We start from the raw sequence: 21,244 nt of genomic DNA on the forward strand, positions 1-21,244 counted from the left end.
TTTGAATAAGACCCCTCAGTCTCCTTTTCATTGAATTGAGCAAAGCTGTTTATTTTCCCAAATTCTGGTATAAAGAGAAGCAATGTGTGTCTACACAACAAAGTTATTTTGGAATAACATCTGCTATTCCAAAGTAACTTTGCAAGCATCTACACAAGGCAATTGCTATTTCAGAATAGCAGATGGCTTATTTCAAATTTGGTATACCTCATTCTGGCCACATCTACCCTAGCCCCCCCATTTCGGAAGGGGCATGGTAATGAGCAAGTTGGGAAGATGCTAATGAGGTGCTGCCATAAATATGCAGTGCCTCATTAGCATAATAGCAGCTGAACACAATTCGAAAGTCTTTCAAAGTCCAGGGAGTCCTTCCAAAAGGTCCCGTCTACATGGTGGCATGTGATTTGAAAGTGGCATTTTTGAATCGCGTGTGGCCGCCATTAGGCTAATCAGGCACTGCATATTCATGGCAGTGCCTCATTAACATCTTCTCAACTTGCTCATTACTATGGTCCTTCCAAAAGGAAGGGGCTAGTGCAGACATAGGTGCTATTCCTCATAGAGGCTATTTCAAAACAGGTATTTCAAAATAGGAGTTGTGTAGACAGGGAATAGGGACTATTTTGAAATAAGCTATAGTGAATCCAATGACTATTTTGAAATGGGCTCTATTGTGTCTGGACACTTTTGAAATAGGTGAGCACTATTTCCATGTCCATTTTGCATGTAGATGTGCTATTTTGAAATAAGCATTCAGGAAAATCTGTTCTAGAATAGCTTACTTCAAAATAAAAACTGCTCTGTATGCATAGCTTGTGAAAGCTAAGAAATTACATGGAGATGATGCTGATTCGCAAAACAGACAAAAACTCCATCTACCAAAGGCGTCTGCCTTCCTATTGTCAAAATGATCTGCATTCAGATTCCTAATACTCATTTCACAGTCAACAAACAAGGCTCAGAATCTTTTTTTCCATTGTCAGCTTGTCAAAATATTGATCCTTTTTCATTCAGGTACAGACCTAACTCCAATTATCCATACCTTTGCTACCATTAGGCCTTGTCTGTTTTGATTCATCGGGCAAAATACAACTAGCACAGAATACAGCTGTATATTTTCTGAGAAAAAAAGAGGACCAAGAGATCATAATACAGTCATGCTCCATATTCAGAACTAGTTGCTAGTCACCTGCCAGGTGAAATTGAAGATGCTGGCTTTTAAAAAAAAATGTCCCGTGTGGTTTTGTCAACTTCCTCATTTCTGATCTAATTTGCCAGCTGAATCAAGAATGCTTAAGCATTCATTCCTGTCAGAAATTTGTCTAACCCTGGCCATTTTCAGAAAATTCTTTAAGTTTCATTACTGCCTATGCTTTAAATTACAGCACTCTTAATATTCAGGCTATTGGCATGATCTGCTTGTAGGTCCAGTAAGATAAAAGGGGCCATGAAAATGTTTCCACAAGTTATTTAAAGTTTACCAAGATATCACTGTGAAAAGAATGACAGAAGTCACTAAGAGCTATAATAATAATTCAGCATCAGAGTTTACGCTAACTAGCAGGTGTATTCACAGCGCTGTGTTCTACTCTTGGCTGAACTATAAGAGCAGGTGCATATACTACCGCTGCTATTTTGAGGTTTGCTTTTTTTAAATTTCCATTGGTTGCCATTACAGCATTCAAGTTAACACCTTAATGAGCTTTTTATAGTATACTATCATTACCTCCTTTGATTATAGTCATCTGAGGCCATTACAGGCTATTGTAGGACCTTATTCTCAGCTGCCATATAAACCTTGCCAGAGAATACACTGAAAAATAAAAGTAGTCAAAACACAACCCCACACGCTTGAAAATGGTCCGTATCATTCCACAAGGAAGCAACTATGATCATCTTTGTTCAGTATAAGAGGTTTGTGAGCAGGAACAGCAGATCCCAGTTCCTAACATTCAGTCTTGATCAAAATCTGAAGGTAGGCATAAACTAAGAGTTTAATGGGTTCAATAAAGTGAGAGCAGAGTCAAACATTCACTCAAAGACTACAAATAGAACCTTTTTTGAGTGTCAAAAATTAGATACAAAAACTACTTCCTATCCCCTTCCCCATTATTTTGGGCAGCTTGGTGTTGTTTGGTACTGCCCTGTACCACAAGTAGAAGTACCCAACTGATGAGAGAAAGAGCCCAAAAATCCTCTCTAGTGTGTCCCAAAGAGGGAAGTAATAGAAAGCCTGTTTTCATGAGCATTTCACCTCAGCTACCTAACTTCACAAGGAAGTGATTCAGAAAAGCATTTGAATTTACAAGTATTAATCCAACCAGATTAACGCTCAGAACGGTTAGATGTTCACCCATATCAGGCAAGAGCCATATTCTAGCCAGCTGCTTCAGTAGGGTTTGGGCACTAGCCTGTAGCTCTGTTCATCTAGCACAGTTCAAAATATGTATATGGCAACAAACATGCTCCCAAATCATAAATATGCTAGTGCGTACAATATTAAAAATCCACTAAGTTGTAATAGTTCCATATCAGTCCCTACTAAAGAACTACTGAGATGTTGGTATGTGTTAGTGTAGCAATAACGTGTTATGAATAAAAGTGATGGTAATGCAGTAGATTTTTGGGAAAAAAAATTAAAAATAGACAAAAAAAGGGTTTATTTTAAATCAAAGACTCCAATTTGTGTGATCAGATAAACTGCAAAACATCAGTAAGAAAAAAGACTTATTAAAAACTGCAGGTGCAACAGTATCTACATTTTAAAAATACTGTTTTTACTTCTATGATTTAGAAATAAGAGTAAAAAAATCTTACACAGATGTAAACTTATTCAAAACTTTCAGCATAAAGCAAAATTTTGTACAGAGATTTCAATCCTTGAAAAACAAGTTTAACATTCAAAAATGAAAAACATAGCTAGTTTTTTAATTGGAGTGCCTATTCTACTAGAAATCACATACTGTACTGTGTTCAATCTAATATGCTCTAGTTAGGATAATCAAAGGGACACATGAGTGAAATAAAACTATGTCATTTCAAATTTTAAACAATAAAGTAACTAAACATGCCAGATAAAAATCAGAACTGAGGCTTTGTCTACACTACAGCATAAGATGTTGTTTAAGGCACTTAGCTCATTTCACTGCAGATACCATTAGGTCGATTTTAAAGGGCACTAAAGTCATCTCCTTGCCCCACCCCTCCCAGGCAGTGTAACGCCAAGTTTGAATTTAAAAGGTCGAATTAATGCTAATGTGGCAACAACATTACTTTAAATCAATTTTATTGGCCTCAAGAGGTATCCCATAGGTATCCCATAAGAGTCTGTTCTGCCAGCTTTCACCTTCACTGCTGTCCAAGTGCACAGGAAGTAGGTAACAGGAAGCCCAAGAATTTGAATTCATCTTCTTTCTGCCCAGTGTGGATAGTGGGAGCAATCATATATAGCCATCATGAGTTCCCAGGGTTCTAGCTCTGATCAGAGTTCTCAGGGTTTCAAAAAAGCTGCAGCTTGGAGCCATCAGGAGATGCAGGATCTCATTTCTGTGTGGTGATGAATCTGTATTGGGCAGACTGCAAACCACGAAAATAATTGGACATTTTTGAGACGATGTCCAAGGACATGATGGAGAAAGGATACACCAGGGACACTCAGCAATGCCTGGTCAAAATCAAGGAGCTCAGGCAGAGTTATCAGTAGGTGAAAGAAGCCAACGGGCAATCTCCCAAAACATGCCACTCTTATGAGTGGCTCAGTGTGATTCTTGGTAAGGACCCAACCACAGTTGCCAAGAATTGTATGGACTCCTCAGGAGACTATGTTCAGCTCTCCAGTGAGAGCGGAGAGAGTGAGGAGGCAGCAGAGGCTGATGGAAGAGGAAGAAGCAGACATCTGAGAAAGCAAATCCTGCCATACAGGAGCTATTCCTCACCCTGGAGCCAGTACCCTCAACACCTGATGCTCCAGAATCCACCAATGCTAGAGAGAGAGCTCTTCTGGTGAGTATATGTCTGCAATGAAATGGTCTGGAGAACTTACAGCTTCTGTTCTGCAGAGTTTGATTCATTGTCATCCTTAAGAAGTGTGGTTCAGTCTTGTTCCTGGGCTCCAGGCCTCTACTCAGTTCACTAGCCCCACTGCAGGGACACTATTTCCCTTGTTGGGACTCGGGGTGGTTGTCTGGGGGTGGGGGGGAGGAACCCAGGCCCTGCCCCTCATTCCGGGTTTCAGCCCAAGGCCCCTGTTGGCTGCTACTGGCGAGAAATGACTCCCTTCACTCTTTATACCACAGCTCTTCTCCATGGGCCACTTCCCCAGATGATCCCCCGGTACCTCCTCCAGCTAGGGTCAGCAGCAGCACACCCCACCCCGCTTCTTGATCAGCACCAGATGATCAGTTCTTTCCAGCCTCCAGCTGAGTCTCAGGGTCACCTGCATGGAGGGAGCAGCCCCTCACTGCTGAAGCTCCTTCCCTCCTCTGCTGTTCCTAAAACTCTCCTTGCCTCCCATGCCTCAGTCACCCCTCACACTGTCTCCCACCCTACTGGGCAAAAGGTTTTTAAAAATAGTCTTAAGTGGGACCAGCTGGCCCCAATTGATTTAGGACAGCTTACTCCCCAACTCTGTCTGATTACCAGGTCGAAACAACCCCGCTTTTTCCCCTCTTGTACCTTCTTCCCTGGTCTCACTTTGTCATAGAAGCCAACAGTGGGCTTGGAAAACAAAAGTTGAAGTGATTGTCAAACAGACACCCATTCATTGTACGGGTCAGTGTGTTTTTTCACATTTAAAAACTGTATCTAAATTTTGACCTTGACTGTCTTAAACAGGCAGCATGAGTGGCGGTGACAGGGTCACTGTGATCCGTAGGAGGTAAAGAACAAAGCAGCACCTCATCCTGCTGCAGCTGCAAGAGACACAGAGGGACCGAGCCGAAGCCACTGCTGACAGATAGTGGATGCAGCAGTGATGGCAAAGCATGCTCCAGTGGAGGAACAAGGTCTTGGCAGAGCCCCGATGTCTGTCAAGAAGCAAACCAACATCCTGCTGTCCATGCTGAATTTGCAGAGGCCTACCCAGCACAGAACTCACAATTATATGGACTTCACACCCTGTCACCCAACCTCCCCTATTTGGTGGTCCCAAATGCAGGAGGGAGGAGGGCAAGGACAGACTTGCAACCCACCACCAGGACCTCTCTGCACTGCAAAAGGCTCATATTACCCCACACGTGACTCCAGGATTCCCTTCTCCCCCCATCGGTTAAGCCTTACCCGCCTAAATAAAAAGAATGTTGTGAAAAATCACAGTCTTGTTTATTAGTTTATATGGGGTTGGGTGAAGTTGGAGGTGCTTTCGTAAAGGTCAAGCACACATCATTGTGGCAGGGGGGTGGATGGTATCACAACAGTTAAATGCAGCTGATTCATGTGGTTGTCTGCTCATTCGTAAAGCTAATTTTCAAGCCTCCCTGATTTTTGTTGCTTCCATCTGTGGATTGCCAATTGCCCTTGTGTCTGGCTGCTCAAACACTGTTCAGGGCATCTGCCTCTGCCATTGAGGCTGGCATGAATTTTTCCCTCCTTTGATTCACAAATGTTATGGGGAATACAGCACACTGAAACCACAGCAGGGATGCTGGCTTCACAAAGGTCCAAATGGGTCCAAAGGCACCTGAATTTGGCTTTTAAATGGCCAAAGGCACATTCTACCACCCTTCTGCACTTGCTCAGCCTATAGTTGAAGCACTCCCGGTGGTGGTCCTGGATGTCTGTGTATGGCTTCATTAGCCAAGGGAGCAGAGGGTAGGCAGGGTCACCAACTATCACAATCAGCATCTCCATCGCCAATCTTGATTTTCTGGTCTGGGAACAAAATCCCATCCTGGAGGTTTATGCACAGACCTGAATTTCTAAAGATGTGTGTGTTCTGCACCCTTCCTGATCGTCCAGCAAATACGTTGGTGAAATGACTTTTGTGATCCACCAACACCTGCAACACCATGGAGAAGTACCCTGCAGTTTATGTACTTTGAGGCCAGGTGGTCCGGGGTCAGGATGGGGATGTGCCTTCTATCTATTGCCCCATTGCAGTTAGGAAATCCCATGACAGCAAAGCCATCCACTATGTCCTGCACATTTCCCAGAGTCATGGTCTCCTGCAGCAGACAGGCATTGATTCCCTTGGTTACCTGGATCACCATGGCTCCCACTGTAGATCTACACACCCAAAATTGATTAAAGTGGAATTCAATAAAGTCAACTTTATTTTGTTGTGTAGACATAGCCTGAACAGTGTATTCACAGGGAGAAATCTTTTTATCAACAGTGAGATACATTTGGGGCAAATCTGATTACTACTATATTGATATAACATGCCCTTTCCTTCAGTGTAAACTACACCATTTACTAATCAGGAAACTTTACCATATACCAGTATCAATCATATTCACCTCCATCACTAAACAAAGACCAGTGCATAAGCTCAGACTGCCTGGAGCTATGTGTAGTTCCTCATCTGTTTACTTTGCCTTTCTATCAAATTAATATTTAACACATATAAGCCACAACTACACTGGGTACCCATACTACTGAAACAGTATACAGTAGTTTCTTAAAAGAAACAGAAAGAATGTATGTGTGCAAATGCATTGATGGTTTCACTTTTATCTGGAAACTTACTTGTTCTCAGAATTTGGACACCATTACTGCCGTGAAATAGCTTAAAAACCGAAAAAGCCATTCTGCATATTAGTATGCAAATAAACAGACAAAATGTCTTTTTTATGTTCTAAAATACACCTATCAAGTGCAACACATCAAAGCTGAGTTTTAAAGAACAGAGTTTCTCTTTGTTAGGTTGCAGGGCTCTAAAATATACAAAGAATATTCCAGTTAAGAATAATCAAGGGTCTAGTTCCTACTGGCTCACACAAGCTGCGTCTACACGTGCACGCTACTTCGAAGTAGCGGCACCAACTTCGAAATAGCGCCCGTCATGTCTACACGCGTCGGGCGCTATTTCGAAGTTAACTTCGACATTAGGCGGCGAGACGTCGAAGTCGCTAACCTCATGAGGAGATAGGAATAGCGCCCTACTTCGACGTTCAACGTCAAAGTAGGGACAGTGTAGACGATCCGCATCCCGCAACGTCGAAATTGCCGGGTCCTCCATGGCAGCCATCAGCTGGGGGGTTGAGAGACGCTGTCTCTCCAGCCCGTGCGGGGCTCTATGGTCACCGTGTGCAGCAGCCCTTAGCCCAGGGCTTCTGGCTGCTGCTGCTGCAGCGGGGGATTCATGCTGCATGCACAGGGTCTGCAACTCGTTGTCGGCTCTGTGTATCTTGTCCTGTTTAGTGCAAGTGTGTCTGGGAGGGGCCCTTTAAGGGAGCGGCTGGCTGTTGAGTCCGCCCTGTGACCCTGTCTGCAGCTGTGCCTGGCACCCTTATTTCGATGTGTGCTACTGTGGCGTGTAGACGTTCCCTCGCTGCGCCTCTTTCGATGTGGTGCTGCACAACGTCGATGTTGAACATCGACGTTGCCAGCCCTGGAGGACGTGTAGACGTTATTCATCGAAATAGCCTATTTCGATGTTGCCACATCGAAATAGGCTACTTCGATGTAGGCTTCACGTGTAGACATAGCCACAGGGAAATTCTATGTTTTGCTCACTTGCCAGGGTTTTGGGGTGGGAGAGCTTGTTAACTGTGTATGTTCGCGTCATTGCCTGGCCACCAACTGGTAATGGAATCCTAGAAATAAGATGGAAATAATGTCGAAGGTCATCTTCTTATCCACCTTTCCCCAATTACAGCTGCGTTTCACTAGCATTTAGTCCAGTCTAGTTTTAAATATCTCACCTGATAGGTAGTCTACCATGTCTCTTTAGTACGTTATTCCACAGCAATTGACTGCCCTGTTAGGGAGCATTTCCCAATGTTTAACCTGAGTTTTCTTTTGCCTAATTTTATCTAGTTATACTTTCTCGCAGCACCTTAAGGATTTCTACCGCAACCTAAGTGTTTATTAGATTTGCAGAATGTGACCCTGCCCTTATCCTGAACTTTATTATGGTTTAGCGAAGCAGGTGTGTAGTCACAGCCAAATTACCTGTCCCAATTTACACTCTGTGCCATTGCACCGGCTTCAAGCAGGTTGCACAGAGTGTAAGGCACAGCAGAACATGTTATCAGTTGTAGTCTGCCCTCTGCTGGTGTTCAGGAACAATTACTGGAACAATTTTTATAATGGGGTTGCTGGGAGCCATTGAACCAAACTAAAAATCTGTAGACAATGGAATCTGCTTGAAGTCGGGGGGGTGCTCCATTCACAGCCCCAGCTCTTATGATAGAGTTTGTATTCCTTTGCAGGGTCACAGGCTGTCATGGCAGGAAAATGACCTGATATTGACATCAATAAAACAAAAAAGCAGCCCTGCAGCATTTTAAAGACTAACAAAATTTGAAATTACAAAACAGTTTCCCCATCTTTGATATTTGTAGTGATCCCAGGCAGCCCACTTAACTTAACAGACACTTGCAGTAAGTAATTTTCTTCCTGCTCTCCCCTCCTCCTTCTGTTGTAGGCAGCTGATTCATCAGTTTTTAATTTCATTTTTTCCCGCTTTCTGTTAAATACTCTTTGTCTTAGTTTTCATTTATCAGAATTTTCCAGATTTGAAGACTTGGGTCTGTCCAACAAAAGCTCATCAGCTAATATATTATTTTATTAGTCTTTAAAGTGCTACAGAGCTTTTTTTGCTTGTTTTGTTTTGTGAAGATACAGACTAATATAGCTACTGACATCAATGTTTGCCTGAATTGAATTCAGAAGTCAACCCTGTCTTTGGTTTCATCCTCAGCCACTTATGTAGATCAGTTAAAACAAATTCCTAGAATGTAACTGGCACTTTACAGACTAACAGATTTTTTGGAGCATAAGCTTTTGTGGGCAAAGACCCACTTCATCAGATGCATGTCTGCTTATGCTTATGCTCCAAAATGTCTATAAGGTGCCCCACGACTTCTAATTGTTTTTGTGGATACAGACTAACACGGATACCCCTCTGATGGAGTGGAACAGTGACACTCATTCTTAACAGTAGTGTGAACAGTTCAGCTCAATGCATGTTTCATGTGCCGTGTTATGTCTGTTGAAGTGACAGTGTTCTTTATAGTAAAAAATGTACAATGTATTTCAACAGAGTGAAGAGCCAAGGTGTAAGAAAAAAAGGTGTTAATACTCCAAAGAGTCATCAAGATGGAACACTGATTATGACTATCTACAGATCTGAAGAAGTGGGTCTGTCCCACGAAAGCTCATCACCTAATAATTTATTTTGTTAGTGCTACACAACTGCTTTTTTGTTTTGTTAGCACACAGACTAACACGACTACCTGTCAGTAACTACTTTATAGTCAATGTGCAATCACAACACATTCACATACACCAACTTTTTAAAAAATTATTTATCATTAGTCAAACAGATCCAACCTAACATCAATTAACTCTTAACATATTGCCTAGTTTCCACATGACTAGCACCTGGTGAAATACAGTGGGTAGGAAGGGAGTTAGGCTGAAGTACTTGACATGAGGTATAGAGATTAGCTACTGGGGCAGGTTTTGGGTTGACCACTCATTCACAATGAGAATTTCCTGCAGGCAAGTATCCTCATATCAGTTTTCATCCAAGAGTTAAATGAAAAACACAGGCTCCTCCCTGGGCAGTTCAATTTACTGCACTTGAGCAGCTACTGCTATTTATCTTTCATTAGGAACTATGCAATTAGGACTACCTGCTATGGTTTCTGATTGAGACATATCACCCATGTTAGAAGTAGCAAATATGTAAAATATCTAACAGTACAGTGACGGACAGCAACTACCAGGCCTTCTGAATAGTAACTCTGACTGAATATCAGTTCCAGTAAATTTGCTTGCACAATGAAACATTTAGGCTGTGTCTACATGGGCACAAATCTTTGAAATAGCCATATTTCGAAGATTACTAATGAGGCGTTGAATTGAATATTCAGTGCCTCATTAGCATTAGGATTCTTCTGGCCACGGCACTTTGAAAGCACCGCTTTCGAAAGCATGTGGCTCTGCACGGCTACACGGGGGTCCTTTTCTAAAGGGCACGCACCTTTCGAAATCTTCTTATTCTGATCAGTGAGCAGGACAAGGGGATTTCAAAAGGTGCGGGGTCCTTTCGAAAAGGGCCCGTGTGTAGCCGCGCCAAGCTGGGGGCTTTTGAAGCGCCACAGCCAGAAGTGTCCTGATGCTAATGAGGCGCTAAATATTCAATTCAGTGCCTCATTAGTAAACTTTGAAATAGCCATTTCGAAGATTTATGCCCATGTAGACACAGCCTTATTGAATTTATATTTGCCTTTAAAATAACTCAGTTTATTTGGTCTTTGAAGATATGTTTGATTTGTTCTTGTTGGCTGAATGTGGACTGCCCCATTATGAAAATTATTTATACTTATAATATAAAATAAAGGGTACTAAGGTTTCTATACTTTCTCAAGTGGGTTTTTACAATAACAATGCTTTTCAGATTAGAATGGTTATTGAGAAGGTTAACGCTGAAGATACTCAAAATATCTACACTGTCGTGACAAACAAACAATCTGTTTTAATTATTAGATTTCCTAGCCATCCTTCATAATCTTTGTAACTCATCCACAACAAAAAGACTCACGTTTTAATAAAATCAACCTGAAAGGGATACGGTGCACCACCAAGTCTATAGTAACCTACTTTATGAAGTGATATATACATTTGCAGTAATAAATACAAAATTAACTGTTAATTTGTTTAAAAAAATGTCCCTCTCCCTTTAGAAATCTTTTCTAAATTATATGTTCCTCCAGCACACACAAAATGGACACCACCAACTACTTAAAAAATCACTTCTGATTTTTTTAAAAGATTGTTACTGTTATCTCTGATACCCAAGATTATTGACAGAGATAGTCGTGTTAGTCTGTATTCTACCAAAACAAAAAGCAGTCATGTAGCACTTTAAAGACTAATAAAATAATTTATTAGGTGATGAGCTTTCGTGGGATAGATCCACTTCTTCAGATCATAGCCTTACCAGCGCAGGCTCAATATATAAAGCACAGAGGTCCAAAAATTGTTATCAGAAAGTTCCAGGATCATACAAAAATACTGATCCTGGAACTTTTCCTTGCAACAAGCCCTGTTGCCAACTTTGTCCACGTATCTATTCTGGAGATACCACCACTGGACCTAACCATGTTAATTACAGAATCACGGGCACATTGTCCTATTCCTCAACTAACATCATATATGCCATCATCATGCGCCAGCAACGGCCACACGCCATGTATATAGGACAGACTGCAAACACTCTTCTGAATGGACACAGATGAGACATCAAAAATCTCCAAATACACTAACCTGTCAGTCAGCACTTTAATGGAGTGGACAATTCTGTTAAAGACCTGGGAGTCTGTGCTCTGCTGAAAAGGGACTTTAACAACAGTCTATAGAGGGAATGCTCAGAACTAACATTCATATTCAAATTTGACACATTAACACATAGTTTGAACAAGGACAACAATTACCTGACCCATTATAAGGACTCTTTTACATACTTTGCTGTTAAATCTAACTCTTAACTTCCCCTCCCCACACACCCCAGCCCCTGCTCTTCTGATTTGCCAACCTTGATAACAATTTTTCCTGATTAGTCAATCTTGATAACAATTTTTGGACTTCTGTGATTTATGTATTGAGTCTGTTCTGGTATGGCTATGATCTGAAGAAGTGGGTCTCTCCCATGAAAGCTCATCACCTAATAAATTAGTTTGTTAGTCTTTAAAGTGCTACATTATGCGAGATTACTGTTTTCCTTCTATTTTTCAATGAATTTACTTTGTGCATTTGATAGTACAGTATTATATACATAGAACAACAAGAACTCCTGTCACACCTTATGGACTAACAGATATCTTGGAGCATAAGCTTTGTGGGCAAAGACCCACTTTGTCAGAAAGCTTATGCTCCAAAATATCTGTTAGTCTATAAGGTGCCACAAGACTTCTTGTCGTTCTGAAAGATGCAGACTAACACGGCTACCTCTCTGATTATATGCATAGTCATTTTCACTGGGTAATTTGGCAGCTTCCGTTCTTGCTTATGTGGGAGAGAAACATTTTTTAAAATTGGAAATGTTGAGTGTAAAACCACAATTGATGTGTGTGGGACCGGGCCTGAGGAGGGTTTAGCATCTGGCACTACTTTAACTCACTTTTTGAAACTGAGTAGATTTCCATTGACAGTATCTCTTTTATTGTGATGGTTACTCATTTCCCTTCAGCAAATGCCACAGTATTTTATCTGGTCCTTAATTAAGTTTTGAAGAACTAAAAATAACTGGGGGCAGGGATAAGATAATAACCATCACAGCCTGAAAAGGGAAAAAAAAAAAAAAAGTCAAACTGCAAGTCTGCCAACTTTACTGTCTCTTTGGAGCTTACATATCCAAATAGTACATCCTGACCATATTCTGATTATGCTATTGGTTTATCAGCTACCACAGGCAACACTATGTGATAAGAGATTATTGGTACTTTGCATACTTTTGATTTGAAGTTGTTGCTTATGTACATGACAGATGAGAACCTGTTTAGGCAAACACTAGCAGGTCAAAGCCTACAGGCCTTGAAAGGAGAAATCTTGCTGCCTCACATTGACAGACCATCTTAGGCAGCGGTAACTCATTAAATTTGGTAGCTGCCTTCTAGCTATTACAGTAGACAGATAAGACCTTTATGGAGAAATAGAATGATGCAGTCACTAGAAAGTTGAACAGTTCAATGGATTTCTAAAGATGTTTGAACAACTTAGTGATTGGAGAACATATTTAATGTTTGGGGTGAATCCTGGCAACAGTTTGAAAGTAATACACTTAAAATAATCATACAAGAGGACAGCTATTTTTCAGCCAAAGAATATTCAAGTAGGTAAATTTTTTATTTAGTTGGGTTGGTACCGCTTTGATCATGGGGTTGGACTATTTGACCTCCTGAGGTCTCTTCCAACCATAATCATTCTAAGCTTGGTCTGATGCAATTAGTTTCCTAGAAAGACAAGAAGTCCTGTGGCACCTTACAGACTAACAGATATTTTGGAGCATTAGCTTTCGTGGGTAAAGACCTGCTTCGTCAGACATGAGTCTTTGCCCTTGAAAGCTTATGCTCTAAAATATCCGTTAGACTATAAGGTGCCACAGGACTTCTTGTTGTTTTTGAGGCTACAGACTAACATGGCTACCTCTCTGATACTTGTTTCCTAGAAAGATCTCCATCCCTATTTCTGACCATGCATATTTTTAAGAACCTTAAAAGAGCCTGTCCACTAAGGCTATGGCCACATAGCCGGATTATTTTGAGACAACTGCTGTTATTTCGAAGTAACCTGGCTGTTGTCTACATTATGCACACTCTATTTTGAAATACATTCAAAATAACCAGTGTGAATTGGTAAACTCATTACAGGAGGACTAGCACCTATTTCAAAATAGGTGGTGGTAAGATGCGGGATAGTGTTTATTTCAAAATAGCTATTTCAATATAACCGCTATTGCCTGTTTTAACAGCACCTATTTCAAAATAAGCACTATGTGTGTAAGCTATTTTGAAATACATAATCAAGTGCTATTTCAGAACAGTTTTGTATGTAGCAGTCCTATTTTAAAATAGCTACTTAGGAATAGCTTATTTCAAAATAAGGCTGCTGTGTGAATGTAGCCTAAGAATCCATCCCAGGTCTTACACAACACCAGTTTTTTTTTTGGGGAGAGGGGGTAAAAAAATTAAAAAAAAAAAGGAGTGAGTACTCAGCTGGCTCCCTGCCCCACTCCCCAAAGCCAATCGCACAGCTGGGTCTGCCAATGTGCCAGTACTCAGTACAAGCACAAAAAAAGCACTGCACAGTGCCTGCTAGTAGGCAGATTAGGCAGTTTGAATTATCCCTACAACAGAGCTGTTATTTATGTACTAACGTATCAAGCCTCAGAGCTTTGACTCCAGGAGACCCCAGTAATCTTGTCTGAGCTTTCAAGGTTGGACTTCAGTTGGCACCAGCTGATCTTGTCTCCTTTCACACTCTCCTCTAATCCCCACTGCACCGATGCTGGCCTTTACACTTCCTTTGCCCCTTTCCACCTCTGCACCTTTTGCCACACTGCTCCATGAATGTTCTCTCACAATCTGTTCAGTGAGCCACCATCATCCCTTACTTCAGATCTCTCTAGTACCACAGCAAAAGTGAGTTTTCCATACAAGTTAATGCATTCTCAAAAGAGATGCCAAGCCCTTCACACCCCAAATTCTGTTAACCATAGTAACAGTAGCAGCACCATTTTTCAGAGATCACTAAAGCCGAGTTATTTTCCCAGTACTGCGCTCCTTTGCAAACAGAACTCCCAGTGACTTCAACTGATAATTTGCCTGGATAGCTCATTTTGAATCTGAATCATGTGTGTTAGCTTCCAGGCTAAGAGACACCTATAGTAACTAAAACGTATTGAAGCCTGTAACTTCACTTAAGGTTATTGGGGCCAATGTACACAGAGATATACTGTGAAACCCTGCAAAAACCCATCTGCTCCTCTGGCCATTGAGCAAAAACATAGCACATCAATTAGCTAAAGAGGTGGTGGAATCTCCATCCCTATAGGTTTTCAAGGCCCAGCTTGACAAAGTCCTGGGTGGGATGATTTAGTTAGGGTTGATACTGTTTCAGGAAGGGGGCTGGAGTAGATGACATCCTAAGGTCCCTTCCAGCCCTATGATTCTATGATGGCAAATGCATCATGATTTCTGATTGTTTCTCTGAGCATAAGCCATGCTCAGTTTTCAAGATGGCTACAACCGGGTTCAGATGGAAGTTAAGAAGAGGGATTGTTATTCCAAGAAATGCTGTTTATTTTGCTTTTGCCGTGAGAGGGTAACATCCTCACTTTCAGTGCTACAATTCATAGCTGATTTTACCCTAGAGACAAGCAATTATAGACCCAAGGGGAAATCTTCTGCTTTTAAGCTTTAGGATCCCTCATACTTAAAATGCATCCCTCCATTTTTGCTTTAAAGTCCTGATGTTGCAAGTCAGTTGAGGCACAGTACAGACAAACTGCTGCTGGGACAAGGAAGTAACAACTTACCACTGGTGCACAACAAGAGAAGGATTCTGGTTACGATTACTTGTTTACTGCTCATACATTGGCTTGGAACATAGGTCTGAAGAAGTGGGTCTGTCCCACAAAAGCTCACCTAATAAACTATTTTGCTAGTCTTTAAAGTGCTACTTGACTGCTTTTTGTTTTGACCAGATGGGCTGAATGTTAGCTGAATGGACTGATCAGGAGGAAGTACACTGCAGCACTCTCACAGCGGATTGCTCAAACTCCTCTGCAGCTGGTATTTGGAATTTTCCATACCTGGTGAGCCTCAGTCTGCCAACTTTAATATTGTGCTAATGTCAACAGTTGTTAGATGATGCATGACGCTGTATTATGGAAATCTTGCAAAGACATACACAAAGCAACAGACAAGATAAATGCAGCATTTATAGTTTGCACAACTTCCTTCTCATTCCATTCTTTGTGCAAAACACCCAGGAATCCTTTTCTAACACTCTCAGCATGAAAACAAATGGGGAAGCAGTCAACTGCTCAGAGATGTCAGTTTCCACGCAGATAGGGCTTTTAGTCTTTTCATATTTGGCAAGCCCTCTTATTAATATAGCTATAATGACACCAATCCATTTATCCCAGACATTTTTACACTGTTTGCCATCATCGTATATAAATTCCATATTAATTATTGCTGAATGAAAATTCTGCAAGTGACATGGAAGATTTTTGAAGGATAGTCACAAATGCGACCTGAAACAGAATTTCTCCATGTCCATTGGCAATAAGCACCTGGTTATGACAAATGAATCTCTCCTCTCTGTCCAAAATCATGAGACACCCCTCCTCCCCACCCAAAGCAGAAATCCACCCTTTGGAACAAACACATCCTTTCCTGGCAAAAGGAAGGTTCACAATTAAAAATGAAAATGTTTTGTCAGCTGGCACATACACACATCTCATAGAACTGGAAGGGATCTTGGAAGGTCATTGAGTCCAGTCCTCTTGGCAGGACCAAGCAATATCCCCGATGGATTTTTTTTTTTAAATCTATTTGCCCCAGATCCTGATGTAGCCTCCTCAAGGACTGAAGTCACAACCCTGGGTTTAGCAGGCAAATGCCCAAACCACTGAGTTCTCCCTCCCACCTTGCCAAAACTGCATTTAAAAAATTAATTTGGGGTGGTGGGAGCTGTCCTTAGCAGGGTAAAAACTTTCCCAACAGTTTTGACCTGCTCCAGGGCAATGGGGCATACTCAGTTTATGGTAATCTTTGCCCTTTAAGTGGCACTACATTTATTATTTTCTTTCTCAGCTGTTTCATGACACAGAACCAGCTTGTGTAAAATGAAATCCCATTTAGTTATTGGAGGTAAAAATCTAAACACATGGTGCAGTTCAGCCCTAGGGGATGCACGGCCTCTCCATTTCACTGTGGCAAGCTCTGTGTTCTGAGGAGAACAGTTCATCTTCTGCACCTCTGAGGGGTACACAGAGCACTGTGAAGAGGAGGATTAGAGTTTCATAGGCCTAGTGTCAGGTCTAGTTGACCTCTGCCACCTAATTGCATTAAATCCTGTTATTCATTTGCAGTGCAGTATTACCATAATGCCCAAAGTAAGTTTGAGGGCAGTGAATTATATTTGGCATTACACAAACTCACTAAGATATAAGGCAGCAGCTTGATATCACAAAAGGTGCTGGAATTTTTTTGGAAATTCACCATAACAACCTGAGAATGGATGGCTTCATTCCAGCCGTTGTAAGTATAAGTGGCTCCAACTACACTTACTTGTTTAGACTGATAAATGTGTGTTCCAATCTCACATGAAGTGAATGGAGACAAGAATTCCATTTAAAAACTTTATCAAATCATAGTCCCATTGACTGAATTTATGCACTTTGGGCCAGGCTTTGAAAGATATTTTGGTGCCTAAAGATGCAGATAGGCTCCTGGTGGCATTTTGAATACATCTAGGTGCCTAGTTCCTGGGCAAGTCTTGAAAAATCTACATCTTTATGCACCTAAATATCTTTTCAAGTTAGATCTTTTATGATAACTTCCAGTTTGAGGTGCTCAGGCAGGTGGGGGTAGAATCCAATTTTGTTTGTTTTCCTGAAGTGAAAATTGATCTAAATTTGACTAGAACACACTAAACCTTATTTCTGCCAAGTAAATCAAGGGGGAATGTCAACTCAAGTGCATAATTTGCCTTGAAAAGTTCTATTTATCTAATCCCCACTTTATCCCATCAGAGATCCTTGGCCTCCACTTTATTAATAAAAAAACTAAACCAATGCTCCAGTTGGATGAAACAGTGAAACACATGCTGCCAGTCCTGTGCTCAGCTCTGGCAATTCAATTCAGTAATACAAGGATACAGATCAGAAGAACAGGTAGCTAAAGACTGTGAAGGGACAAAAATAAACTTACTGTGTGGAAACCACGTACAGTAAAACTAAATTAACTGTAGGCGGTAAATCGAGACATGGTGCCTGTTCTTGCCAAATTAAGATCAACCAATGAGACTATTATTTGATAAAGTTTTTGAACTTTTAGTGACTCTTGTCTGAATTCTCCAGGTAACCATAGTCAAATGCATATTTGTGAAGTATAAATTCTAGTACTGTTAGCAGCAGTGGAGTAGGACAAACTTTTAAAATGCATTTTCTCTCATTTGTGGATTATATAATAATTACTTGTATGCCTTTGTACTACACAACTGGATGCCTGACCTACCCCCTAATAGTAAAGATTTTTTAGACAGCTGTGTAGGACTTTGATCTTTGTATTTTCCTGGTTTGTTGAAAGTAAATATTCATGGATTTTGTGGAGATTATAATAAATTCCCACCAGAGGGAATTATAAAATTGAAATTTAAAAAAAATTACTGATTAACTCTTCAAAGCTATTGCAAGGGAAAAGCTATAGCACAGAACATTTACTTGATAAATCCAAAGTTACAGACCACAATCTAGAAAGCATCTGAGACAGCCATGTAACTTTTCCTGAGACTGCTGAAATGGTAGGGTATTACACTGATGGAAAATAATTGTCAATGTAACAGCCATTTAGCTAGCCTATTTAATTTAGGCCTCCTCTGGTGGAGCTTCCTTGGAAAAAAATGTTAGCAAGTCTAGCACTTTAGAGCTACCGCCTCTTTAATTAGAGCAGACTCATTATCCCTTTTCATTTCTTCATCACCTTAATTATGTAGTGATATGGTTTCAGTACCTTAAATTCTCCAAAAAATAAGTTTCATAAGATGAATGCACTATTTAATTCCTGCTTAAAAAAAAAAAATCAGGAATCTGTGTTATTACACCTATTGTTCTCTGTGTAGACAGAGCACCAACTGCAGTACCTTTGCATTAACAGTCAAACCTTCTAATAATCCATCAACACGTTTGCACCTCATCCTTAGTTATGATGAGAGTGACATAAAATAGCAGAACCATGTCTGACGTTCTAAGAATTACCACTGAAATTGCACCAGAATGTTCCAGATCCGAAGAAGAGGGTCTGTCCCACGAAAGCTCATTACCTAATAAATTATTTTGTTAGGCTTTGAAGTGCTACAGGACTGCGTTTTCAGTTTTGTGAAAAATACAGACTGAGTTGGCTACCTCTCTGTGACCATTCACTGAAATTACACTTTTAAAGATTACAGTTAATCAATATCACCAGCTATTTATTTGTGCTCACAGTTTAAATACAGCAACAGACTATTAACATCCTGTGTCCTTCTTCGCATTTCTGCTCTGGGAGAATAATCATCACAGAACTGGAATAAATATCTAAAGAGAAGCTACTACTTCATTGCAATTTAAAGGTTTTAGCCAACAGAGCCTGGGGATGCGGAGGATGAGAAGTGACTCTGGGCTCCGCTACTGCTCACTGCTGTTCCCCCCAGCTGGGGGAATGGGAGGGGAAACAGCAGAGGCATTGGCAGCCTATTCAGAGGCTTCATAGTGCTGTTCTCAGCATTCTGGCCAATCAGAATTGGGGAGGGGTGTGTGCCTGGGATCAGAGCCATGGGTGTCCAGGGGAGGAGAGAGAAGCAGCTAAGCGCACCCCTGTGGCTCAGGCCCCGTGCCCCTCAACTGCTCCTGCACCCATCCAGACTCTCCACTCCCACTCCCTTCCTGCATGCTCCCTCTCACCCCTGCATTGAAACCTCCCTCCCAGACTCTGCACCCCAAATCCTCTACTCTCATTCTGCCCAGAACCCACACCCCTCTCTTGGCCACTTCCCACCCACATTCCCCACCTGTACCCTGCTCCTGCCTCCTCCCTCCCAGCTCCTTCCCCACTCATCCGGACCCCTCCCTCCCAGACTCTACACCTCAAACCTTCACATCCCTCCCATCAAGACCCCACACCCCTTCCCTCCCCTCCCACCCAGACTCCCCACCTGCACCCTGACCCTCACTTCCAGACCCCCACACCTCAAACCTTCCTCCTTCCTCTCACCTAGCTCCACACCCTCAGCCTGCTCCTTCACCTTCTCCCACCCAGACGCTTCACCATCAGCCCGCTCCTGCACCCTCCCTCCTACTCATATCCCTGGCCCCCAGTCAGTCAGGGACCACATCAGTGAGACAGTTTTTTTTGCTTCTCACTTGTGCAGCCTCTCGACTGATTTGCCTACAGGTTAGTGGCTCCCAACCCAATAAAAGTTCCTCACCTCAATCTAACCAATCACACCACACCACCTTAATGGATTTACACCTAGCAACATTTTGTAAAATTGACAAATAAAACAAAGATCCAGACAGCAAACTCTGAGAAATGAGGACTCTTAAGATAACAAAAAAAGAAGAATTTCACAGTCACAACTACTGATAAGAGGTTTCTTGCCAGACAGAATGCTATCAAACTCAGTTTTCTTTAACCACCTGAAAATCTGTTTCTTTACCTGGTGTTAGTGGGTGACATTAGGCCAGGTCTCCTTCTTAACAGGCTGATAAAATTTGGGGTCTTGTAGATTGTTTCTCTTGGGAAGAGAAATGGACAGCAGAATCAGGTATTCCATTGCTACTATCTTGTTTATTTACAAAGAAAATCCTGAAAATAGTATGAATCAAACCACAAGAGGCAATTTATTTGCTCAGAGTTCCAACCCTCTTCTAAGCCAGCTCCCTTCTCAAGAAGTTCTTACTTTTCTTGGCTCTCTCAGGGTCAGGTTACCAGAACTTCTCTTGCTGGTTGCTTCAGCCTATAGACGTACATCCCTTCACACATCATTAATCAGTCTCTTGTATTTGTATTCAACCCACAGCAAAACACCTCTGCTCCCAGCTGTTTCTGACTGGCTGCTGCCTTACATGTGGTCTGTGTTTTGAGTAATGGCTTCTATTATTTGAACTTTTACTCAAAAAGGGAACTTAGTTCCTTCTTACGTTTATCAGGAATGAAGGACAGCTCCCATACTCACCAGCTTCAACAATGCTTCACCCAACCGCCAACATATCACTATTATTGTTTTTCAAGGTTAGACATAGTTCCTAAGAGCCAAACAGATTGGAAGGTGTTAGTTTCAATAAGGCTGGATATTATCCATCTCATAGTCTCTGAGTTCCAAGAAAGCCAAAGAGGAATCATTAGTAAATACCATCATCATGTGCTGATCTCTTTCCTAAGTTGAAATGTAATGTAATCAATCAAATAACATGAAGACAAAAGCCTCATTGTCAAACCAGTGCTGCAGCCATGCATCTACTGCTAGAGTCCACAGCTTTAAACTACAGCTATGGAATTGTTTCAGCTACTTCAGGCAGCAAAGAGGTAATTACAGGATCCAAACATTAGCCAATCCCTTGAACATTTTCACCTGTGAGGTTTAAGCAGGTTGACTCTTTCAAGTATGAATAAGGTTATCATGGGTAGCCCAGGCCATTCTCTGCATTAACTGGTGTATGATAATTAAGGCAGAAATTCCAAAAGCTCCTTGTTAAATTAGCTAGCACCAAGGAAGGAGGCCTGCACCTTGCTAACTGAACCACAGGGAGCAGAATGGCACACCCAAGAAATTGACCTATTTGATTTTCAAGATTGAAGAGAATCTC

General features: G+C 41.4%; 1 long non-coding RNA gene across 2 annotated transcripts in view; it reads left to right on the forward strand.

Moving 5' to 3' along the window:
* The window catches only part of LOC142017408 (uncharacterized), a 30,930-nt gene that overhangs the window by 6,969 nt on the left and 2,717 nt on the right, over positions 1-21,244 (forward strand). For both annotated transcript variants that reach the window (XR_012646521.1, XR_012646520.1), the window contains exon 2: positions 15,374-15,484. This is a non-coding gene — a long non-coding RNA (uncharacterized LOC142017408). The remainder of the gene's footprint in view (positions 1-15,373; positions 15,485-21,244) is intronic.

The sequence above is a fragment of the Carettochelys insculpta genome, chromosome 9 (genome assembly GCF_033958435.1).
Source record: "Carettochelys insculpta isolate YL-2023 chromosome 9, ASM3395843v1, whole genome shotgun sequence".
Classification (NCBI taxonomy): domain Eukaryota; kingdom Metazoa; phylum Chordata; order Testudines; family Carettochelyidae; genus Carettochelys; species Carettochelys insculpta.